Source organism: Ranitomeya variabilis, chromosome 1 (assembly GCF_051348905.1).
Source record: "Ranitomeya variabilis isolate aRanVar5 chromosome 1, aRanVar5.hap1, whole genome shotgun sequence".
NCBI lineage: Eukaryota > Metazoa > Chordata > Amphibia > Anura > Dendrobatidae > Ranitomeya > Ranitomeya variabilis.
This window is the reverse complement of record NC_135232.1, coordinates 63,453,106-63,480,034: the sequence shown is the minus strand read 5'-3', so window position 1 is coordinate 63,480,034 and position 26,929 is coordinate 63,453,106. Positions and strand designations below refer to the sequence as shown.

General features: G+C 40.9%; 1 protein-coding gene and 1 long non-coding RNA gene across 30 annotated transcripts in view; one reads left to right on the top strand and one right to left on the bottom strand.

The window, feature by feature from the left end:
- Positions 1–26,929, bottom strand: part of CELF4 (CUGBP Elav-like family member 4) — a 1,364,246-nt gene that overhangs the window by 311,536 nt on the left and 1,025,781 nt on the right. The window lies entirely within an intron of this gene.
- LOC143805183 (uncharacterized) lies at positions 18,590–25,928 on the top strand. The gene is made up of 3 exons (XR_013221196.1): positions 18,590–19,819; positions 23,544–24,159; positions 25,022–25,928. It is a non-coding gene; the product is annotated as an uncharacterized LOC143805183 (long non-coding RNA).

The following is a 26,929-nucleotide window of genomic DNA, read 5'->3' as shown; positions in this document are numbered from 1 at the left end:
TTTCCTTGACAAAATTGAAGAGGTAATGGTGCCTGATGGTGCCATTTTGGCATCATTCGACGTGACGTCACTCTATACGTCGATCGAACATGATAAAGGTCTGGAAGCCGTCTCTAGTGTGCTATCGGGCTCTGACGTGGCCCCCGAGTGTGCACAGCTTGTCCTCACACTGTTGGAGCTCATCCTCAGGAGGAATTACTTCCTCTTTGGGGATGAGTACTACCTTCAGTTGAGGGGTACCGCCATGGGGTCCAATGTGGCCCCAACATATGCTAACATCTACATGGCGGTATTCGAGGACAGGTTTGTGTACAAATCCATCCTCTGGCGCCACGTCAGAGCCTGGTGGCGCTATATTGATGATATTTTTATAATTTGGAATGGTAATCAGACAGAACTAGAAGCTTTCCATCAGGAACTAAATGGGATATACTCAGAATTACAATTTACCCTTTCATGGTCAACTGTCAAAATACAATTTCTGGACACTTTAGTTTATAAAGAAGATAATAAGTTGAGGACAGACATCTTCATAAAAGAAACAGATAGAAATAGCCTATTGCTATATGATAGCAATCATCCAAGAAGAATGATTGATTCACTCCCATGGAGTCAGCTCCTAAGAGTACGGAGGATAGTGTCTGATGAGAACACAGTAAATCAAAGGCTGAACGAGATGTGTTCCAAATTTGTTAAAAGGGGATATCCTGGGAAAAATGTTAATGATTTTAAAGCTAAGGCATCTAATCTTTCACGTGAAAGTGTCAGAAAGAAATCCTCAAAGAAACAGAATAGTGAAAGAATTCCGTTTGTCTCAACCTTTAATCCCGTTAGCAACCGGATCAGTGGGATTATTAAAAAACATTGGGCCCTTTTACAACGGGGCCTACCCCATGTCTCTAATTTTAAGTCATTCCCTATGATGTCATACAGAAGGGGGAAAAATTTAGGTGACAAATTAGTAAAATCGGACTTTGGCACATCAAAGAGACAATGTCAACAGACCCTAAGCGCACCAAGATATGGGAATTTTCCATGCCTTGGGTGCGCTAGTTGTAATAACTTACTTAAAGGTGATTCTTTTTACCACCCGTGTACTGGTAAGAAATTCCAGATAAAAGAAAGGTACACATGTGCCTCAAGTTTTGTCATCTATATGATTACTTGCCCTTGTGGGTTAGCATATATTGGAGAGACTACCACTGAAGTGAGGACCCGCATTAGTAAACATAAAAGTACCATAAGAACGGGCCTCACAGAATTGCCGGTTCCTAAACATTTTTTGGAGAATAAACACCATGTGAATCAGCTAAGGTTTAGAGTTATTGACAGTGTCCCCAGTTTAAGAAGAGGTGGTGATAGAGTAAGGCTACTTAAAAGTAAAGAAATGAGATGGATTTATACCTTAGATACATTACAACCTAAAGGTTTAAATATAGAATATAATCTATCTATATGTGCATCCAAATGATGTGATGCCTTAAAATGACTTCTCTCCCCTCAGAACATTGTCGTCAGTGTCATTTGTTTTTATTTTTAAACTATATGTCTAATGATTGTTTTGTTTTTTATAGATGGATGATGGATGTGACAGTCGATGGAGTAAAATATGATGAAATATGATTAAATGAAGTGCAAGATTAGCACAATAAAATATGATATAGACATATTATAAAGAGATATGCTATGTGATTTCATCTGTATCTATATTTCGACTGTCCCATTATACATACCATCTATATTTTATGTATTTGTTTACTTATTAGGGTGCACTATTGATTTTTTGGTGTTATTTTTTTAATAAGAAGATGGTGGAGAATATCACCAACTTCCGGTGCGATGTTGCTATGTTCTAACCAAATATGGTATCGCTTCTCTATAATGTAAGGCCATAAAACAGTTTAAACTATGCCTTATTTAAGCCACGATTTTATTGAGCCATACAGTATTATAAGAGATTAATCACTAATAGAGTGTGCGCTTTTTCCTGTATACTGGCGTTCCCTAGGTAACGGGTCGGAGTTGCGGTCATGTGGAGCCGGTGGTAGGTGGTGCAGAGGCGCATCACGTTGGGGCGTGGTTTCATCCCGATCATGTGATCGGATGCAGGAGTGACGTGGTGCGCTGATGCATACACCGTGGCGCCGGAGCCTGTGCCTGCTTCTCGTGACTAGTTCCTGAATGGTGAGTGCCTGTATTGATTTAAATTAAGTACAAAGGAATGGATTGGAAGATAGGATCCATAGTTAATATATTAAGAGCCAGGATTGGCCATATTTAGAACTTGGCGCCACTTGTTTTAATTGGTAGGATTTAGGGAGGAAGTTTAATACATTGGCTATTGAATACCATGACAACAGAGACGCAACATATAAGCGCATGGAAGTTGGGAGGTAAACACCACGTTTTTTCAGGAGTACTGCTTTGATATTGTAGTTGTCTGCACGGTGATGAAATGTATTTATTTTACCAATGTATATACATTGGTCTGATGTTTGTTATTTATGTGTTTTTAAAGTTGTATATAAAGATAAGTGAAAATGGGTGGGCACTTAGTGGTGATTGGCTCCCTGTGTGGTGTCCACACTACTTAAGATTGCCCAGCACACTATGTTTTATGCTTGAAAAAGACCGGTTGATCGGTCGAAACGTTGCTGTTTTTTTACCATGGCTGAAATAAAGATTTTTCTTATTGGACTATAAACACCTGGTTGGAGCGCTGTCCTTTTCCTCTCAAGGAAACGTCACAGGAAGTGCGGGTAAAAAACATTTATGGATTAGATAGATGGATGAAAGTGTAGAGGGTTGTGTAATAAAGGAATTTACAAAAGTGGTTAGGGTGTAAGGATAGATATTTAGAAAAGATACTTTAAAGTACTGGTAAAACCCTTTAATATTAATGCAGGGAACAAAAAACTTAACAGAGAGTGACTAGGACATTTCCAATTGTACACTCATACTATGACCATTTGTCATCTTGAAAAACATTCCTGGGATTTTAAAGATCAGGATAAGCAAGTGTCACAAAACAAGAATAATAGTCAAAAATGTCTTAAAAATGTCTCTTTATATCCATCTCACACAAGTAGCATGAAACTCGTTGGCAGATTCCATAATATTCACACTGACCACTGACTGGGAAGATACACACATTCTGTAAGGAACTGGGATCGAAAAAGACATCAACACAGATCAAAGGACGTCTTGTAAGTGGGAATAAAAAAAAAAAAATAGAAGAGGAAAATCTCCTCCAGTAACATGGGAAGAGAATTAAGCTTCTCAGATCTGTTTTAAAGATATTCCGTTTGATCTTTTATTTCACAGTGCTGATTATTCAAGTTCCCTTTGATGTTTTTGAACCCTCTAGAACCCTATAAACACATTAAAGCATTGTGCCGTCCATAGGCTGGAAGAAGTCTCCGTGAACGGAGATATGGAGAGTGGGTTGTTGTGTCGCGTTGTATCTATACATGATTGAATCCAGAAAAACCACAAAGAAATGAATACACAAAACAATGGAAATACAGTCTACCAATAGTTGGCCTCTTGACCTTAACATCCAATTTACCTGTTTATTAAACGTTATTCTTGAAAAACCTATTTAACTGTCCATGCCTGGCTATATCTTGTGTTGTAGAAAACCTAGATTGAAAAGGGGAACTGTGATACCAGGCACAACCTGTGGACTGCATTGGAACTATCTGGAGCAAAGCAACCAGTGTTTCCAATCTCGTACAACTTTATGATTTATTATCCTCTTTTTTATATGTAAAATAAAATGATATCCTTGAGGTTTCCAGAGCTATGGTGACAACTAAGACCTAAACCAAAAGGATCTCAACATGTGGAACATGACCAAAGCTTCAGCCAAGTCAATAGGTTTCCATGCTTTATAATTTCGATTTTAATATTAGTGGATATTAAAAGTGAGCTAACGGGGTATTAAAACAACAAAGAATGGATTGTCACCTGTAGGACCCCACAAAATCGTTGCCTGTGCCGGTTGCCTCTCTTTCAGTCAATTAGCAACAACTAGTAAAATGCTCAAATTTTAATTGGGTGGGTCAGTTGAATTTGTCCAGAAAACTCGATTAGCATCAAATGTATTCAATGTGAATTGCAGGTACATTGTTATGTTGTGAGGTCTTTCCAGACCACAGAACATAATAAGTATTTGTGTAATAAAAACAGTACACCCACCCAGCCTTCATCTGTTTCACTTCGGCCCGGTTGTCTTCTTGCTCATTAGAGCAATTTTCCCATTTTTGGCATCTTCTGGTGCGCATCATCTTCTCTGTCTTCTTGTGCCAGACATCTTCAGTGTTTCCTGCATTTTTTTCACTGCAGGACAAGCCAAAAATGCTGAAGATGACTGAGATCCAGCCGCACAGGTGACCGGACTGAAGAAGACAGGCGAGGACTGGGTGAGAAATTATTTTCAACATTCTTTTAGAATCCTTTCGGGCCCTTTTGAATTTGACTGATATTTGAATTTTTTTTATGGATTTGCACAAATTGATTTGTGAAAAATTTAGATTTTGAGCACTCCGATTATTTTATATAATTCATGGAGCTCATTTCTAGTGGCCACTGATCAGTCACTAGTAGCCGCTGAGCAGCCTTCACATTCTGTCCAAGAAGGTAGATGAAGGTTCTTAAGTTCTTGCTTATTGTTAACCATCATTTTTATTTTTCATGCCTGACCTGTTCATTGTAGATAACCAGAATTTAGCAATATATGACCATTTTTACATTTTGGGTGGACATTGTAAAAGTTACCGTTACTATTGCACAAACAAGTCCTCCTGCAGATGAAGTTTATATGGGGTAATGGTGCTGTCTGTGGCTACCTTGAAGATGCTCAAAAACGCCTCCTAGAACATTTCAGCTGAACAGTACCATAAATGAAGCATTATAGTTGGGTGCACTGTTATAGACTTTGTACTGGTTCCAGGAATTTTACGCTATCCCATGGTTCTAAGTCTTATTCCTTTGCGACAGTTTGAGCCCACCTATTGATCTTCTGGACCTCAATGGTCCAATTTTGACCCTTCGTTTGTCTTGTTTTATGGAAACCTCCAATTATTGTTTCCTCTTTGCTACAATTCTTTGTATTCCCACTAAGCTTCACTCTCCTTCATCTTCTATCCTCTGCTTTCTCCTTTCAGATAGATAATTGTCTGCTTCGTATCCAGTCAAAACAACAACAGCAAAAAAAACCTTAACAATTGTATAGATGATTTAGGAGGAGACATGTCTGAACTCACAACATCAATCAGTGCCGGGATTCTTAATCATCGCTCCACGTAAACCACCCATAAAGAAAGACTCTGTTTATTTCCTTTATGTCGAAAAACTCATTTGTCTGTGATCATTGCGCTCCCAATCTATATTCCGGGAGCCAGCCTCCCACCTCACAATAAGAGGCTAATCAAGTGACATTTGCTTGTCTTTTAAGTCTTGTGCAGGTAGTATTGCCACTATGCAATCAAGTTCCTTTCAAAGCGACACTGGAGTGGAGAAGATGGTTTCAATTTAATCAGGGCAGGGAGGTCCGGCACAAGACTGTCCAATTTGCTTTCATCTTGCAAATGAAATGCTGGGCTCCTGTTAGTAGAAACAGTGATTGGTTTGCCTGTGATCGCGCACCTGCCATGCACCTCTGCTCCCCCATGTATTTCAGTTGATTTTACTAATCCAATTCACTGGTGACTTTCATCCTGAGAACACCCTACAGCCAAGAAACCAAACTAGTTCTTGCTACTAATCATCGGGGTCATTATTTCTTCTGGAAAGTTTCCTGGGGTCTGTAGAGCTTAATATATATAGATATATGAAATCTGAAGTTATTTTTTTTCATCCTACAGTTGAGAACAGGTTGAGCTTTTGCAATTTTCTAGTGAGTGCCAGAGAGTTAAGTAGGGGCGTCAACTCTAGGCTCCAAAGAAATATCGACCATGCTTTGAAAGAGTTGAGAAAATGTCTAAGCTAAGATCACCTGAATGGATGAGAGAATGGTTTCTAAACGATCTAAGTTTGTTTAAAACTTCCTAAAATTTGCAGATTCTAATCTGACTATATTGAGCTTTTTAATGTTCTAGTGAGTGCAAGAGAGTTAACCGGGTGCTCAAACTCAAGGCTCCAAAGAAAAATCAATTTGAGACACTAAGGCTACTTTCACACAACAGGTTTTTGCCGTCAGGCACAATCCAGCAAGTTTTGAAAAAATGGATCTGTTTTTTTTTTCCGCCGGATCCGTTTTTTTCTCATAGAGTTGTATTAGCGCAGGATTGTGCCTGATGGTCACACGTTTGCCGGATCCGTCAAAAAAGTTCTTTCCGGAAGATGGAGAAAACGTACAGGGGAATGTTTTTTCTGTCCGACGAAAAAATGCACAGCGATAAATGGATGAAACTGAGATGTGAAATGATGAATCTGGCCTTAGAATCCAGTTTTTCATGCATTCTCCGTACAAATCTCTCTCTCTCTCTCTTATTCCCGGGTTAATTTATAAAAAAAACAGAACATCAAAAGAGCTGAGAAAATGTCCAAACTAAGATCACCTGAAAGGATGAGAGAATCTTTTCTAAACTCTCTAAGTTTGTTTAAAAAAATCCTAAAACTTGCCGAATCTAGTAAACCTATATATTGAGCTTTTTAATGTTCTGCTGAGTGCAAACCAGTTAACCGAGTGCATAAACTCAAGACTTCAAACCAAAATCAATTTGAGGCACTAAGCCAACAATCTAGAACCCAAAGAGTTGACAAAATGTCAAAACTAAGTTCTCACCTTAAGGATGAATTGAGTCCAAACTATCTAAATTTGGTTAAAATTTCCCAAAATTTGCGGATTCTCCCACCTCACAATAAGAGCAGCAAAATGGCATCATCGTCGAGTGGGACAACCTATGTCATGGTGTGATGGCATCAGAACGTGCATCAAAGCCAGCAGAGGTAAGAGGAGGCCAGTTCTGGTGTCCTGGAAGCCAGTGAACGATGGTTGAGGAGTTTGGCCAGGGAAGTATGAATTCTTGTTGCTTTTTGACACATAATTTGGAGACGTGAGACCTCAGAGCACAAAAATATATATTTTTAATGGCAGTTGGGACTCATGCGACTCGCATGCAACATACAAATGGATTTCCCTGGCCAATTTTGAAGTGTCAATAGGAGGAGGCATGGTATGTCCATGGGGTCATATGATGTAATAGCAGTCATCTAAAACTATTTTGGCTTTAGACTATTACGGTGGAGAGTCCTGCAGATGCATGTGGCCAAAAACCATAGAACTACAGTCTTCAAGGGTAACCATTGCATACCACTTCTCTGGCACAAATTTGGCCCCAGTAGTTGGGAGGGAAGGTGCTCCTGTTACAGATTTCACATTGGCATCAAGTTATGAAGCCAGCAGAAGGAAAATCCACAAAATATCAAACCAGACTTAACATTTAAATTGTCAGAGTCCTCACAATTGTTAAAATCTCTGCTTACAGTAATTTAATCTGAACGTATTGTCTACTCTTGGAGAATGAAAATCTCTCTTGGTCATGTTCATGATCTTTCAGGGTGACTACCTTTGTAGTTCTTGAGCTATGGTTCTCCTGAAGAACCCTGTAAAAAGGTAGGGTCTATGTAAATATAACTTTGGTGAAGGGCACCTTTCCTTTAGGATAAAGCTTCAGGTTGATTTAAAGGGCTTTAAAGCACCGATGGCTCCAATGATGGACCAACTCTTGGCCCTAATTATTATCAAAATGGGGCAGACATACAGGACAAGGCAGAGCCACGTATATGAATGAGACAAACATCGTAAGTATGCATGAATAAGCCCCTTGCCTATCAATCTTTGATTGCTGGGATTAAGGCTATTGAAGTTTTCCTTCCGGCTGATATAAATTTAGTACATCCGATAATAAAAAGTTGCCGCTATCATTGACTTCTTCATGCGCATATAGGAGTGGGATTATGATGACGCAAGATATGACTGCAATTAGCGACCCTGTGAACCGGCATCAGTAATAATCAATGGCAATCACTGGAATAGATACATATGGTCTGCAGAGCGAACCGTATCCTCCAGATCCCCCGCCGTAAATTCATATTTAATTAGGATTCGTGATTTGTATGATTATACTACTATTTGTTTTAATAGAGTAGAAAACTCCAATAACTAGGTACAAATAAGAAACAGGATTGTCTCGTCGTCTCGTTCTTCAGCTGGAGGATTATGAAGGAAACGTGGAGTTAACATCGAATGTCCAAGGGAACCTCTTCCTGCTGCGGCAATCTTCTGAAAATTATAACCTGCACCGTAGGGATTAAAACTTCACGCATCCATTCAACAGATCTACAATGTCAAAATTACTTTCTTGCTGACCCTCTCCAGTCATCGGGGGCCATGTCATTGTCTTCCTGAGGTTCTTATTAAAAAGACATGAACACAAAGACAAAAAAATCCTGTACAGTGAGTTCAATTCTGTAAATTTCAAGATATTTTTCACAAACATTTAAAGAGCTTCATGTTGCTTCTTCAGTCTCTGTTTTATGGACTAAACCAGTCTACATTTGATTGGACACTTCAGCCCCAATTCATGATTGTGTTTGCGTATATTTTTTGTCTAGTTTCTGGTGTTTTAAACCTATTTTTTATTTGTGCCAATTTTTATTTTAATTTGTGCCTTTTTGCAGTTTACTTTATGTGCATTTGTCGGTTGTTTTTTTTGTTATTGTTGGACTTTCTGGTTGTAGTATTGTTTTCGGTCGATAAATTAATTTTGATTTTTTTTTTTTAATTAGGGTCTACCACCAGAGTATGTTTGTTCATTCAGATAGGACTTTCTTGTAAATATTAGTCTCACCTGTGAAATTTTCACAGAACATGTGACTTTTTGCTATAAAAACGCACAAAAAAGGTTAAAGACTAATATAAGGAGCATTTTTGATTGTGTGCAAAATGCATGAACCTCATCTGGAATTTTGAAGAATTTGGTGAAAAAAATGTTAATGAATACCACAAAGGAAAAAAGAAAAGTGACTTAAAAACCTACAAATGATAAATCTTTAGTCTTTATTTTCTTCTCAAAGTCCATAACCTGCTCATGCTTCATAGAGTTTAACAAAGGTCATGCCCTCATTTCTCCCATTATGATACTGAAGTACATTATAGCTCTTTAAAGAGTAACTAACCTAAGATAAAAAAAACATTATAAATGTTATTATAGAAAATGTCACTTTGTCCAATTAAAGACTATCCTAAAAGCCTCCAGTAAGAGATTTATCTTACCCCATAGCTGCATTTACAGCTACACTGCTCAGTAATGTTGTATGAGTTCCTCAATGCTACTACTGCAACTGAGGGTGTGCTACAGAGACATATAGGAGCAGAATCTTCTCTCTGTGTGTGAATAGCAACTTGTCTCAACCCCATGTGTGGTTGAGCTCAAGGAAACTGCTAAAAAATACTGGATACAAGTCATATGATAAACAGAAATAGGGCTTTAATCTGGCAACTTTAAAGAGGACCTTTCACCACATTTTACATTTGAAGCTGGACACACAATGCAATAGTGGCTGCAGAGTAGAATAGTTGTTTTTAATTTCGCCTCTCCATTGTGGAAATAATAGCAATCAAAGTATTTGGCACCTAATGAGTTACCTTTTGTTACATACAACTGGCTGTTATCAGAGAGCAACTCATACAGGGAAAAGAAGGACACCCCCCCAGTGAGAACAACTCATACAGGGAGAAGGACACACCTCCAGTGAGAGCAACTCATACAGGGAGAAGGACACCCCCCCACTGAGAGCAATTCATACAGGGAGAAGGACACACCTCCAGTGAGAGCAACTCATACAGGGAGAAGAAGGACACACCTCAGTGAGAGCAACTCATGCAGGGAGAAGGACATGTCCCCAGTGAGAGCAACTCATACAGGGAAAAGAAGGACACACCCCCAGTGAGAGCAACTCATACAGGGAGAAGGACACACCTCCAGTGAGAGCAACTCATACAAGGATAAGGACACATCCCCAGTGAGAGCAACTCATACAAGGATAAGAAGGACACGTCCCCAGTGAGAACAACTCATACAGGGAGAAGAAGGACACCCCCCCAGTGAGAGCAACTCATACAAGGGGGAAGAAGGACACACCTCCAGTGAGAGCAATTCTTACAGGGAGAAGAAGGACACACCCCCAGTGAAAGCAACTCATACAAAGAGAAGAAGGACACACCCCCAGTGACAGCAACTCATACAGAGAGAAAGACACACTTCCAGTGAGAGCAACTCATACAGGGAGAAGAAAGACACACCTCCAGTGAGAGCAATTCATACAGGGAGAAGAAGGACACACCCCCAGTGAAAGCAACTCATACAAAGAGAAGAAGGACACACCCCCAGTGACAGCAACTCATACAGAGAGAAGGACACACCTCCAGTGAGAGCAACTCATACAGGGAGAAGAAAGACACACCTCCAGTGAGAGCAATTCATACAGGGAGAAGAAGGACACACCCCCAGTGAAAGCAACTCATACAAAGAGAAGAAGGACACACCCCCAGTGACAGCAACTCATACAGAGAGAAGGACACACCTCCAGTGAGAGCAACTCATACAGGGAGAAGAAAGACACACCTCCAGTGAGAGCAATTCATACAAAGAGAAGAAGGACACACCCCCAGTGACAGCAACTCATACAGAGAGAAAGACACACTTCCAGTGAGAGCAACTCATAGAGGGAGAAGAGGGACACACCCCCAGTTAGAGCAACTTATACAGGGAGAAAAAGGACACACCCCAGTGACAGCAACTGACACAAGGAGAAGAAGGACACATGCCCAGTGAGAGCAATTCATACAGGGAGAAGAAGGACACATGCCCAGTGAGAGCACCCACTAGGACATAACCAAAGTTAACTCATTAGGTGCCAAATATTTTGATTGCTACTATCTCTGCAAAGAGGCAAAATTAAAAGAAAAAAGAAACAAAACATTTTATTCAACTATGCAGCCACTGTTGCAGCATGTGTCCAGATTAACGTGACAAAAATTGGTGAAAGGTTCTGTTTAAAGGGAATCTGTCAACAGGTTTTTGCTGCTTAATCTGAGAGCAACATGATATGGGGGCAGAAACCCTGATTCCTGGGGTGTGTCACTTACTCAGAAACCTGTTGTATTTTCAATACAATCATTGATTTATCAGCAGGAGATTTTCACTGCAGAACTAGCTGTCACATGTACACCAGTCAGGTTAATCTGTGTAACCCTGCCACCATTATTGATTCGGAGTTTTCTGCCTATGCGCAGTGTACACAGAAAGCTGCCAGTCAGTGGCGTGGGTGGGATTATACACAGCTCACATTCAGCGCTCTGCTACATCCACTGCAGAGAAAGCAGAAATTTATCAAAACTGCACCAAGCAGCACAGTAAGTGACACATTGCAGGAATCAGGGTCTCAACCCCTGCATCATGCTGCTATCAGATTACATAGCAAAAACTTACTGACAGATGTATTTTAATGACTTTTTTTCTGAATCTATAATAGGTTATTGCACAAAGCTAAAAAAAAGGATGAGATGAATGGGACAGACAGTGAGCAACACAGAAAGGGCAACCTTTGTCGTATGTGACCTCACAAGGCAGTCATGTTGGTGCGGTGCAGGACTTGATGATGCTGTTTCGGTAGTGTATACACATTATACTGTATACAATCATGTTGGCTATGAAAGGAAATAGTGCTGATGTAGCGAATTTAGGAGCTTAAATAATTTTCAAGGAACTACTACATATCCCTCTAAGCCTGACACATTTTGGAAGAAGTCTTACAATGTACAAGTTGATGACATGTTGTGTTTCAGTACTTGCAATACCACACATGACCACATGTTGTGCTGTTATGCAGTAACCGGTTGATGATTAACACAAAGAGAGGCATCTTCTTTCAGACTGATGTAGTTAGGTTTCTTACAGCACCACCTAGTGGTAGAAGCTATAAATGTTAATTTTGTTACTTTGCAAAATAATAATGCAAATAATAAATTAAATAGTGCAAAATGAATTGACAAAGCTCCATGTTAAAAAGCAGTTTTACAACTGTCACCTCTAGGATGATCATATTGTCTTGCTGATATAGGTGTGGTTAGTATTCTGTTGGTTTTTTATGCTTCATTTTTTGGCCCAGAGACTGGAAAACATACTTTGTCAGTAGAACACTGAGTAAATTAATGAATTCTCTCAACTGAGAAGGTGCCAAGGTATAAGGTGCTGGTGCAATAATATAATGACGTGCGTTATACTGGTGTGTGCGGGGACAGCATCTGCAAAACTGGAGAGCGATGTCAGGCTTGGAGGAACATGCAGCAGTGCCCATCAGATGTGACAGGCTTAGCCAACCTGAAATCATCAGAGCGCTTTCCTTGAAATCGTTTCAAAGTGGAGTGTCAGGAAGATGTCTGCATGCAGGGTGACATCTCCTCTCAGCATAGTTTAATGACATCCACGGCTTGTCATCTCCTCTCTTCATGCTTCACGAGTAATAGAAAACTCCATGCATGTTTATGAAAGAGTCTGGGAAGGGAAAAATAGATGCAGATGGAAGATGCTTGGAAACAGTCCGGGTCATATGGAGCCATGAAGAGTGTTAAACAAGGATTAACCAATCGCTCACCAGAGCTCGGTGCGCCCGCGGTGACAAATTACAGATAAGTCTGTGGAATATTACAATTTGAAAGTCTTCAGTGGTTGATATCTTATAATGGCCAACTGAAAAGATGGCAACAAATTGCAAGCTATCGAGAATACTCGGGTCCCTTCATCAGGAATAGAACCCGAAGAGTAGTCTCGAAAGCTTGCAATTTGTTGCCATCTTTTCAGTTGGCCATTAAAAGGTATCGACCACTGAGGACTCTCAAACCTTAATATATATTTTTCCTAGATAAATCTGTGCACATTTTGCAGGAAAACTTTTTTTAAAACTTTATTATTGTATAGAATAGTGCAAACTGTGCAACTTATTATAGCAAATGGGTGCGTCAATGTACATCAGCCGAACAGAGGCCAAAATGAGACTGTCTTGACCTCCATTTTGTGGGTGGATATATTTGTGTTCTGAGCTTTTGGACACTGACCCGCCTGCTGTATGATATTATAACATTTGTTTAAAAAGTTTTTAATATGCAAAAAAATGGTCTTCTGATTAGAATTGAGCAGAAAGATTTGTAGGGTCCTGTTCGTACTCTGTTCAACTAGACCTGGGCAGTGCAAACTTTTTGGGGTGGCACTCAAATGCTTGAATCCAGGGAGCCTTTTATATTTATTAGGCACCCCCCTTCCCCACCTTATCATTATGTCTTCAGGGCCTTTTAATCACAAGAGGTGCCAATAATGGCGGCATTTCAGTTCCACTTCAAGAAGGAGGAAGTGCATTGATCCGGCTGCCACAGAGAACCAACGTTGATGCCACACCAAGGTCCTGTGAATATTGTCACTCAACCCTACTTATGACCAAATAGGAGCCAAGTAAAGCAATAAATGAATTCTGCCACCACTGATTGACCATATGAATTGTCCAATTGATTCCACTTTCAGATATTATCACTGTGTGTTTGAGTACTCGAGTCAAGAGAGAGAGAATGTTTCCGTCCTCTGGAAAAATGCTCGAGTTTCCCATTGACTTCCATTATACTCGGTACTCAAGTCGAGCCCGTCTTAGTGCCCAACCTGCTTGATTCGAATACCGAGCACTCCAGCATTTCAGTGCTCGATCAACACTAATAATCACATGAACACATCATCAATGGCTTCTAGTTTTGTGCAGCCACAAAGCTAAGAGTGAGAATCATCAACCAATATGCAGAAATCTGCAAATATATGAAAACTGTAGGTGTTTGTTAAAGGACAATCAAAAGATGCTCTACATTTATAGCTATGGAAGATAACACAGTAACATAAATGATGATATATCAACTACCATCATTGTTCCTGGAATGACATTGGCATTACTAAAACATGATCTCTATATTCACATCAGCAAATGCCCAGATGACTATGAGAGAGACGTACACAGAGCGGGAGAGCATCGATCCTAAAATGTCAAGTCTGTAGCACCTACTTGTATTGTTCTCATACTGCACAGTGTAAGATCAAAACGTTTAGAATATTTTGATGTAATTTATTTTAATAGGGGGTAGATAACCTAGAAACATTAGAAAACCATGCAAAAATTATATAGTTACAAGACTATTATATGAAGGTGAAGTTACGTTGACGACGTTTTCTCCCTCCAATATTCTGCAGGTATTATTAATGCATGCTTTATATTCGTAGGTGCATAGTCTTGCTTAAAAAACCCAATTGTACAAATCTTATTTATGCCAAAAGCAGAGCAATAAACTTCTCTTGTTGAAATTTATTTATGAGCGGTCAACTTTACGAAATGAGAAATGATCATGAAAATGGGAATCTGTTTGAAGTGCAAATTGTTCTTCCATTATATTTTGCAGAGATGGACAAAACACTTCAGCAAAAGTCTGATTCACCAAAAAATGAAAATATTTTCTTTGTTTTGTGGATGTACAGTACAATCAATTCTTAAAGGGGAATTACACCCAATTTCTCTCTTCATTTATTTTGATAGTTGAAGCTATTTTTGGATATATTTTCAGCCCAAATTTATATGCCAAACTTTATAGACAAATGTACTTAACTTTTGCAAATTTGCTAAATAATGACCTTGTTTGCCCAAACTTTTATGAAGGCAGGTTGAATATAAGGATGGGAGATGAAATGGTAATTTTCTCCAAATTTATAATTGCTGTAATCTTTATTTTGCAGAAAATGAATGGCCTAAAATAAGCGAACTTGGTCTAAGTAAAAGAAAGTGGCTACTATGGGCTGCAATTTTGCATAAAAATACTTGTGTCCATTGTATCTGCATATTTATATGCATGTAATTTTATCTGCGTGTAATTATATGTATGTGATTTATCTGGGTGAGCTGCCCCAGGGAAGCCCCATAAAATATTCCTAAGCTTCATTATTCATATTTTTCCTTCTCTGTGTTGAAGGACTGTACATGGAGGAGTGGATCACACATAACTTTTTTAACATTTCCAGTTTTCCGTATCTTAGTGTTGATCGTACGTCGTCAATGCAAATTTGTTTCTAATTTTCTGAAGATGTGAAGCCTCTTCTTCACATTCCTTCAATCATCGGTTCATTGTCTGTTGTAATTTCCTTGGAGACTTTGGAAGCATGTAGCAGATGTCGGTTCTCCTTGCTGGGGGGATGTTCTACATGATCTGGCTCAGAGCCAGTAAGGAGTAAAATAAAAAGCAGTCAGGAATGTGACAGGTAACATGTATGGAGTAAGACCCCTTCTCATCTAGAAGGGCTGATGATGGATCACTAGCATGTTTGTTGAGTAACTAGGAAAAGAAATATCTTACAGGAACATCTCTGGAGCCCTGACAAGATGTAAGATACAGAGGAGGGCTTTAGATAAAGTAGTGCCGAGTCTGAAATTTATTCTATTCTTCTAGATATCTCAGTGTGGTTTTTACAAATAACTGAACAATATGAGCTCAGAAAGATTTACGAGTCTTGACCAGACTTATGTAACTTCCACGGTTCCCAGTCATCGCTACTGGAGTGTGACTATCACAATACATCTCAACAAGTCTCATCAAAAGTTGGATATCGAGTCCTACATACTCAAATGTAGCCTGGACGTGATGGAGGACATCTACACATTGTTTAGCCTTGTAGGTGTTCTTGGCCCTCAAGGATTACTTGGATTTGGCTATGTCACCGTAATGGTAACTCAAAGCTTCTTCCATGTTATGTGAAATCCCAGCGTATTCTTCATTACTCAGCATTGCACACAGCAAGGGAGTAATACCATATATCCAACTATCACTATATTCTTAAAGCTGTCACCTTCGATACAGTAGTTGTTGGCCTATCGCTCATTCCGATAGCTATCTCTTCCGACCCCTATACACATGGCTTTGTTGAGTGCACTGGTGTATTTAGCAGGGAATGAGCTACTTTCAACACTCCTCAATAATAACCTCGGTTCCAAATTCTTGCTTGATGTGGGACAGAGTTTTCTGCACCTACACGTCATGAGTGCTGTGCGTGACCGATGCATTTCAAGAGTTAAGCCAGCCTCCTTCTCTGTGTATGCCTAAGCCGCGATGGAGCGGAGGGCTAACTTAGCTATTGAAGTCAGGAGTCAGCCAGCACCCTTTACATACAACCAGGGTTGCCAACTTGACTTTCTATTTTTTATTTCTTGACAACTTATTAAAAAATCCCAGACAGACGATAATTTTTACAAACACATTGGAAATCCACAATAACTTTACGATTGTAAGTGATCCATGTCTGCTGCCCATAATTCTGATATAAAGATGCTATCTGCGCACTGTGAATTTTAAAATGATGAACATTAAACAAATAGGTATACCTGCATCAAAAAAAGAAATCACGGATGTCGTACATTTTTTTTTAATGGACAGGGTCAAAAAAATGCCCAATTTTAATGGACTGCAGTTGAATTTCTGGGCGGTTTGCAATATTGAACATCAACCTTGATGATCTGTCGTCAAAGTAAATAGTGTCGAGCACCGGAATAAATGTGGAATTGCCAAGACATGTAACCTAGAGTGTTCTCAGGAGCTCAAGGAAAGAAATGGAATTTGATATACTTATAGTTATACTTATAGTTTGATATACTTATATTAGGAACACAGCTAGATATAACTTTTTTTAAACAGATATTAATTTATATATATATTTTTTTAAAATTACAAGAGTATAGCAAAAGTAATATCTTTTCAATTTAACAAACCGTTATGACTGCTAAGGCACATTCACATAGGTAGCGTACAAACCAGGGAGACAAATACCTGAACCTGACAGATCCCTGTTCAGACTAGAAAAAAGCCTTCCTCTGTCCCTGGTCTGTCCCTGCTTGACCATCGAGGTAAGCGCCCTAGAATAATGCAATGGTACCCCTATGTGATGGAAGCTCCTGGTATAGCTAAAGTAACAATTCCCTAAGGAATAAATGAATCACACAGAAAGCAACTGCAACCAACACAAACTACAGCAAAGTGAATGAATCCAACAAAGACTACCACCAGCAGGAAACACCAGTACGTGAAGGTATATATAAAGCTGCACCCGAAAGGTGATAGGACAGACAAATAGAGTAAATGAAAAACATATGTTAACAAAACTTACAGAAACAAAGGTAACAGAACTAAAAAACCCAAAGAGAAGGTCTACTAGGATATATTAGGTGAACCTGCTTTATTATCCTGATTATACAACATATCCTACAACTAGACAACTCAATATGCTTATAATTTAAATCACATTTTCCCCCAATATGGACTATAAACAATCATAGTAAATAAGGTTTTGTCCATAGAATTGATAAGATATTCTTAGGATGTGCGTCACAAACATAAGATATCCATTCACCCCATGTATCCTAATGGAAATGGACTGTGAGTCAAGCTAATAACTGGAAAGTGACGGATTCCAGCGCACCTTCATTGCATTTTACTGATATGTCACCATTTTCTCCATGTGATGTCACTATCGCGGCATTATACCAAGCAGTCGCTGAACTGGGAGTTGTGATACTAGGATATAAATTCTCTGTTTTTCTACATTTATTTTGTTGGCAACAGAGAAAAAAGCCACTTAAAGCAGCTCATTCATTTTATCAGTCCAAACACGGAGCACAATTAGATAGAAGCTATGGTAATTAATCCCTTCTATTGAAACATTAATCAAGCCCGTTATGCGAAACAATTTATTTTATACACACAAATCCAACATATGGATTCAGTTCAACCATTAAATGTGAAGAAAAAAACTCATGAGAATAAAAGTGGGTGCTAAGAATATCAAGGACTGGGGACCAGCATAGATACATTGATATTAATGAATTAAACCAAAAATCCAACTTATATTAAAAAATTAAAGATAAATTAATTATAATTATAAATGATAGATGAAGTCCAAATCAATAGTGAAAGTAATGGGGCCTACTATTGAAAAAGTCATTTGCCTCTTATTTTGCATTATATTGTAGGGTCACTTGTTTATTATCACTATTGTAACTGTAAAGTCACTTGCTGATTATCTTCGTGAAAGACTACAGTAAAATGACTAAGATGAGTATTCTAGGTAAATGAAGCTAACAAATAAAGTGCACATCATAATTGTAGTTCGCTGGATAGAAGTCAATTGCTGCATACTTTCAATGTTGCAGTCAAAGGTTACTTGCTAATTATCTTCATCAAGAACTAAAGTAAGAGGACTAAATAAAAATGTCAACTGTTTGATTATATATTACATTAAACTAGTCATGGCTGATGAATTCAGGTTACTTGATATTTTATATGATCATAAGGAATTTGCAAAATGTGCTAAAATTACGCAAAATCACTTGATCATTATCGTATTACAGCATTGTAAGCTCCAAAGAAGGATGATGGAAGAAGAAAACTGATCTAGAGAGAGGAAGCAAGCACTTGTTATATGTACATGTGCAGATACTGGCTGGAATTTTTGTCTACTACCTTATTTAATAAAAGATGGATGGAACATTATACAATGCAAGCACTTTTATGTTTTTTTTTCAGCCCCTTTATCTCCATAGATTGGAAGTTTATATAGTAGGAGTCGTCTATCATTTCTTGTTTGTGTAAGAGGAAGAGATGGAACCCCTGAAGAGTCCATGCATGATGTGTCAATAGTGAGTAAATACTGCCATCTGCTGGCTGGACAAAGCCATGCGGAACCAACCGGCACTAGAAGAGTTGCAGGTGGAACAAGTTCATGTGCGGGACCAGGTTAGGTGCCTTGGATGATGGAGTTCCTGGATATAAAAGTCCTGCTGGCAAAACCCCGGGGAGATTTAGTGCCAAGGAGATGAGCGGTGTGGAGAAGATATTAAAGCCAGTGTGACAGGCCTCAGAGGAGAGCATGCATCAGCAGGTGGTGGCTGCCATCAGACAAGGTCAGAACAATGCCCAGTGAAATCCAAAGACCTGACTATGCAGGGTAAAACCTGAAGACCTGACCTGTGCCAGTCAATACCTAGAGCCCAGTCAAGATCAGAACCTTTGCTCTATGCCAATCAAGATCCAGAGCCCAGACGATGCCAGTCGAGAGCGGGGATCCTGTTCTCTTTCCTCCAGGCCTAGTAGACACCCGTCGGTGGTCAAGCACCGAAGATCCGTGAGGAGATGTCAACCAGAGAAGGACGACTGTGATTACAGAAGGACGGCACTAGTGAGCGGGGTTGTCACTTTCAGCCATAACGTACGTTCCAGGGATTCGCCTGGGTTAGGACAACAGGTGGGGTGGGGGTACACAGGAAGCTCAACGTTCCTTGATAGACTTTGTCTTGCAGCCTAGTGGGGAAAACCCAGTGACCGCCTCTAGGGCCATTGTTGCAGCTAAGGAAGTGGCTCCAAGGTACCTCTCTTGTAGGAAGGACACAAGTATAATTCTTGAGAGACTTTTCCGTTATTCTGACTGTATTCTCAAACTCATTGTATGCTAATTGTCGTATGGTTTACTGCTGTTTACACTGTTTCACATTATTAACTGTTCCCTGACCACTGTGAGTTCCCGCTATCTCGGACAGCAGTACATAGTTCCTGGCCTGTTCCCGCCTCGTGCCTCCTGTGCATTGCATTCGGTCCCCTGCTTTATACTTGCATTAGTAGGTGTTACTTTGTAATGGATGAGTTTTTTCTACACTGCTTTTATTCCCTGAATTGTAAAGTGCTACAGTCAGGGCCGGACTGGCCATAGGGCACTTCTGGCAAATGCCAGAAGGGCCGGTGCCAGTGGTGGGCCGCTCAATCCGCCGTCGCATTCAACTATACCGGCGTATAGACGCCGGTACAGTTGAATGCAATGATGGAGGAGAGAGCGTCTACAGACGCTCCTCTCCCATCATTCCCCGCTCTGCCTCTGACACTGCGGGTGCGCGATGACGTCATATCATCGCGCACCTGCTGTGTCCCGGGCAGACTGCAGCTGCTGAGACAGGAGCAGGAACCAGGAAGCAACGCTGGGCACGAGGAGAGGTGAGGAGAGTTTTTTTTTTTTCTGGACTGTGGGGCCATTCTCGGAGGAGGTGAGGGGAGGAAGAGAAGAGATGTGGGCTGTATATAGTTCTCTGTGGGCTGTGCTCTGTGCTGTATACTGCTGTGGGCTGTATATAGCTCTCTGTGGGCTGTGCTCTGTGCTGTATACTACTGTGGGCTGTATATAGCTCTCTGTGGGCTGTGCTCTGTGCTGTATACTGCTGTGGGCTGTATATAGTTATCTGTGGGCTGTATATAGTTCTCTGTGGGCTGTGCTCTGTGCTGTATACTGCTGTGGGCTGTATATAGCTCTCTGTGGGCTGTGCTCTGTGCTGTATACTACTGTGGGCTGTATATAGCTCTCTGTGGGCTGTGCTCTGTGCTGTATACTGCTGTGGGCTGTATATAGTTCTCTGTGGGCTGTGCTCTGTGCTGTATACTACTGTGGGCTGTATATAGTTCTCTGTGGGCTGTGCTCTGTGCTGTATACTACTGTGTGCTCTGTGCTATATATAGTTCTCTGTGGGCTGTGCTCTGTGCTGTATACTGCTGTGGGCTGTATATAGTTCTCTGTGGGCTGTGCTCTGTGCTGTATACTGCTGTGGGCTGTATATAGTTCTCTGTGGGCTGTGCTCTGTGCTGTATACTGCTGTGGGCTGTATATAGTTCTCTGTGGGCTGTGCTCTGTGCTGTATACTGCTGTGGGCTGTATATAGTTCTCTGTGGGCTGTGCTCTGTGCTGTATACTACTGTGGGCTGTATATAGTTCTCTGTGGGCTGTGCTCTGTGCTGTATACTACTGTGTGCTCTGTGCTATATATAGTTCTCTGTGGGCTGTGCTCTGTGCTGTATACTGCTGTGGGCTGTATATAGTTCTCTGTGGGCTGTGCTCTGTGCTGTATACTGCTGTGAGCTGTATATAGTTCTCTGTGGGCTGTGCTCTGTGCTGTATACTACTGTGGGCTGTATATAGCTCTCTGTGGGCTGTGCTCTGTGCTGTATACTGCTGTGGGCTGTATATAGTTCTCTGTGGGCTGTGCTCTGTGCTGTATACTGCTGTGGGCTGTATATAGTTCTCTGTGGGCTGTGCTCTGTGCTGTATGCTGCTGTGGGCTGTATATAGTTCTCTGTGGGCTGTGCTCTGTGCTGTATACTACTGTGGGCTGTATATAGTTATCTGTGGGCTGTGCTCTGTGCTGTATGCTACTGTGGGCTGTATATAGTTCTCTGTGGGCTGTGCTCTGTGCTGTATACTGCTCTGTGCTGTATATAGTTCTCTGTGGGCTGTGCTCTGTGCTGTATACTACTGTGGGCTGTATATAGTTCTCTGTGGGCTGTGCTCTGTGCTGTATACTGCTGTGGGCTGTATATAGTTCTCTGTGGGCTGTGCTCTGTGCTGTATACTACTGTGGGCTGTATATAGTTATCTGTGGGCTGTGCTCTGTGCTGTATGCTACTGTGGGCTGTATATAGTTCTCTGTGGGCTGTGCTCTGTGCTGTATATAGTTCTCTGTGGGCTGTGCTCTGTGCTGTATACTACTGTGGGCTGTATATAGTTATCTGTGGGCTGTGCTCTGCTGTATACTACTGTGTGCTGTATATAGTTCTCTGTGGGCTGTGCTGTATATAGTACTCTGTGGGCTGTGCTGTATATAGTACTCTGTGGGCTGTGCTGTATATAGTACTCTGTGGGCTGTGCTGTATATAGTACTCTGTGGGCTGTGCTGTATATAGTACTCTGTGGGCTGTGCTGTATATAGTACTCTGTGGGCTGTGCTGTATATAGTACTCTGTGGGCTGTGCTGTATATAGTACTCTGTGGGCTGTGCTGTATATAGTACTCTCTGGGCTGTGCTGTATATAGTACTCTCTGGGCTGTGCTGTATATAGTACTCTCTGGGCTGTGCTTTATATAGTACTCTGGGCTGTGCTGTATATAGTACTCTGGGCTGTGCTTTATATAGTTCTCTGTGGGCTGTGCTTTATATAGTTCTCTGTGGGCTGTGCTGTATATAGTTCTCTGTGGGCTGTGCTGTATATAGTTCTCTGTGGGCTGTGCTGTATATATTACTTTGTGGGCTGTGCTGTATATATTACTTTGTGGGCTGTGCTGTATATATTACTCTGTGGGCTGTGCTGTATACTACTGTGTGGACTGTGCTGTATACTTCTACGTGGGCTGTGCTGTATACTACTGTGTGGTCTGTGCTGTATACTACTGTGTGGTCTGTGCTGAATACTGCTGTGTGGGCTGTGTTATCTACTACGCGAGCTGTGCTATAGTATGCAGGCTGTGCTGTATACTATGCGGTTTGTGCTATATAATATGCGGGCTTTGCTATATACTATGGGGAGTATATTATATTCTATGGGGGAGCCCATGTTATGTACTATGTGGCTGTGTTATATACTATTGTGGGGGTATATTATATTCTATGGGGGAGGCTGCGTTATATACTATGGGGGGCTGCATTATATTCTATGGGGGGCTACATTATATATTATGGGGAGGTGGGCTGTATTATATTCTATGGGGGTTACATACTCTGGGGTGGCTGCATTATACTATGTGGGGTGGCTGCATTATACTCTGGGGTGGCTGCATTATACTCTGGGGTGGCTGCATTATACTCTGGGGTGGCTGCATTATACTATATGTGGGCTGCATTATACTGTATCGAGGACTATGGGGAATACGTTATACTATATGAAGAACTATGGGGTGCATTATACTATGGGAAGTGAATTGTACTACATGGATGACTGTGGCGGTGCATTATACTATATGGAGCACTATGAGGATTGTATTATGCTATATGGAGGACTATGAGGATTGTATTATGCTATATGGAGGACTATGAGGAGTGTATTATAATATGTGGAGGACTGAGCAGTGTATTTTAATATATGGAGGACTATAGGGAGTGTATTATACTATATGGAGGACTATGGAGCACATTATAATATATGGAGGACTATGGGGTGTATTTTACTAAACAAGTAAAATGCTGCATATTCGGATTGTTTTTGCTGGAACAAAAAGCCTTGTCAGCAGCACATTGCCAGTGTAAACTGTAGATGTGCTGCTGAAAACATGATACTGTATGGTGATCTATTAGTGATCGTTCTGTCCCATCATTATTCCTCAGCTGGTGGAAAGAGGCCGGGAAACAAGCGTTGAACAACTTCAGTATTGTCGATCAAACTCGTTTAGCGGCCTGAACTCAGCGCACGTAAATACAACAGAAAGGCTTCTGTGTGATGTGCAATATGTTAGCATTTGGGGACCCATTTTAAACTTTGCCTAAAACCGGCCCTGCCTACAAGTGTACAAAGATATTATACAGTCACCATGTGACAAGTGGGCCTGTGTAACTTCAAATGCCAGGGCTGAATTTTAGTCCCAGTCCGGCCCTGGCTACAGTATATGTCGGCACTATATAGAGCCTTTCTTATTCCAATTTATTTTTTTAGAATCTATGGTTCCATCCTAAAATCGAGGTCACTCCTATGACCCCGGCAATTTACGGTCTCTATGTCTGCAGGGATGAGCTTCTATAAGACACGTCTTCTCGGCTTCTTTGTCTGCTGCTTATTACACTGCCTGCAACATCCAGAGCAAAGGTGTCGGAGCGATGGAAGCGGCTCGTGGTCCCAAATCCATTATAGCGGAAGGAGAATCTGCATCTGAGGCACTCGGTCTATTTCTGTCTGACATCTGAATTCACTCCCCGAACAACAAATAGTCACAAGTGTCATGTCTCTAGCAGAGAGACCCCTGCCTGCCCTGTCACACTGCATCCACAGCACGACTCCTTCCCACCTCTCCGGGAGCCTGCCATGCTGAGAATTGTTTATGTGACTGCAACTATATATAGAGACAAAGAAGAGGAGCATTAACTCTGCATACTGTGCACATGTATAACCCCGCTGCACCCCACCCACAGAACCGGAGGGCTAACCTACAGCTCCCGAGCCTCAACGCTACATGTTTAACCCTTCAGATCATGTCTGTACACAGTGACTGCACCAGCAGAATAGTGAGTGCAGCTCTGGGGTATAATACAGGATGTAACTCAGGATCAGTAATGTAATGTATGTACACAGTAACTGCACCAGCAGAATAGTGAGTGCAGCTCTGGAGTATAATACAGGATGTAACTCAGGATCAGTAATGTAATGTATGTACACAGTGACTGCACCAGCAGAATAGTGAGTGCAGCTCTGGAGTATTAACACCGGATGTAACTCAGGATCAGTAATGTAACGTCTGTACACAGTGACTGCACCAGCAGAATAGTGAGTGCAGCTCTGGGGTATAATACAGGATGTAACTCAGGATCAGTAATGCAATGTATTTACACAGTGACTGCACCAGCAGAATAGTGAGTGCAGCTCTGGAGTATAATACAGGATGTAACTCAGGATCAGTAATGTAATGTATGTACACAGTGACTGCACCAGCAGAATAGTGAGTGCAGCTCTGGGGTACAATACAGGATGCAACTCAGGATCAGTAATGTAATGTATGTACACAGTGACTGCACCAGCAGAATAGTGAGTGCAGCTCTGGGGTATAATACAGGATGTAACTCAGGATCAGTAATGTAATGTATGTACACAGTGACTGCACCAGCAGAATAGTGAGTGCAGCTCTGGACTATAATACAGGATGTAACTCAGGATCAGTAATGTAATGTATGTACACAGTGACTGCACCAGCAGAATAGTGAGTGCAGCTCTGGACTATAATACAGGATGTAACTCAGGATCAGTAATGTAATGTGTGTACACAGTGACTGCACCAGCAGAATAGTGAGTGCAGCTCTGGACTATAATACAGGATGTAACTCAGGATCAGTAATGTAATGTATGTACACAGTGACTGCACCAGCAGAATAGTGAGTGCAGCTCTGGAGTATAATACAGGATGTAACTCAGGATCAGTAATGTAATGTATGTACACAGTGACTGCACCAGCAGAATAGTGAGTGCAGCTCTGGAGTATAATACAGGATGTAACTCAGGATCAGTAATGTAATGTATGTATACAGTGACTGCACCAGCAGAATAGTGAGTGCAGCTCTGGAGAATAATACAGGATGTAAATCAGGATCAGTAATGTAATATATGTACACAGAGACTGCACCAGCAGAATAGTGAGTGCAGCTCTGGAGTATAATGCAGGATGTAACTCAGGATCAGTAATGTAATATATGTACACAGAGACTGCACCAGCAGAATAGTGAGTGCAGCTCTGGAGTATAATACAGGATGTTACTCTGGATCAGTAATGTAATGTATGTACACAGTGACTGCACCAGCAGAATAGTGAGTGCAGCTCTGGAGTATAATACAGGATGTAACTCAGGATCAGTAATGTAATGTATGTACACAGTGACTGCACCAGCAGAATAGTGAGTGCAGCTCTGGAGTATAATACAGGATGTAACTCAGGATCAGTAATGTAATGTGTGTACACAGTGACTGCACCAGCAGAATAGTGAGTGCAGCTCTGGGGTATAATACAGGATGTAACTCAGGATCAGTAATGTAATGTATGTACACAGTGACTGCACCAGCAGAATAGTGAGTGCAGCTCTGGAGTATAATACAGGATGTAACTCAGGATCAGTAATGTAATGTATGTACACAGTGACTGCACCAGCAGAATAGTGAGTGCAGCTCTGGAGTATAATACAGGATGTAACTCAGGATCAGTAATGTAATGTATGTACACAGTGACTGCACCAGCAGAATAGTGAGTGCAGCTCTGGAGTATAATACAGGATGTAACTCAGGATCAGTACAGGATCAGTAATGTAATGTGTTGATAAAGTAACAACTGTTATGTAGGTCAAATTTATTTATGAATATATGGGGCTATACTAAGTGGCTGGACTATTTAATGAATAGCTCTTATACGATAATTTATGAAAATTGGGAGTAATAATCATGCTATAATATGGCCACGGTGTTACATATTTAATGTAAGTCTTATAGCGTCACTAAACTATTAATGCAGAGATTTAACCCAAGATCAAAGTACAAGATTATACGCGGCTGCCCCCAAAGTAATATGGTGCCACAAAAGCCTAATCTCACAAGTGATATAGGAGGCCTTCTCCCCAGGATCCGGGAAGGAGCGTCTCTGTGCAATCTCCTTGGATGTATAGGATGTGCAGTCCTGTGTAACTTATTCCTCCCCTGTGTAATGCGGTCCTCCATAGCTCACATACATTGGACCCTGCGTGAGTTATATAGCTATTATATTATAAGCAGGGCTGATGGATGGCACCAGTCGGCCATATATCTAGCTAATGGCAGACAGAATCTGCTTATTCCCCTGTAAATTCATAGGATTTGGGGAGCAGGAGGGGAGACTATACAGGGGATTTGGCAGAATTACAGCTTTGCCGTAGTCTCGGAGCTGCAGGAGGCCTGGCATGCAGAGCGTGGTATACGGTCCTGATTTGTACTCAGCCTCGGAGAAGGAATCTTGTTTGTTTATGGCCTAATAACCATTTTTTTTTACCAGAACAAAAGAGATGATAAGAGGTTAAACTGGTAAGGCCGTTAACCTAGAAACAGTGCAATCTTGTAGTATATCCAGGTCTTCCATTTCTTGTCAAGTAGAGAAGCAGAACACCCCGGTGACATGAAAATTGCTCACTCAATAATTTACTCCTTTCTTCCTTTTAGGGCAAAGATAAAACAGTTCTGGAAAAATTACTCTCATTTTCTGTTGTGGCAAAACCCTAGGTGTCCGGAGAAAACCGGCGCACATGGGGTCCTGGATATCTTACAATA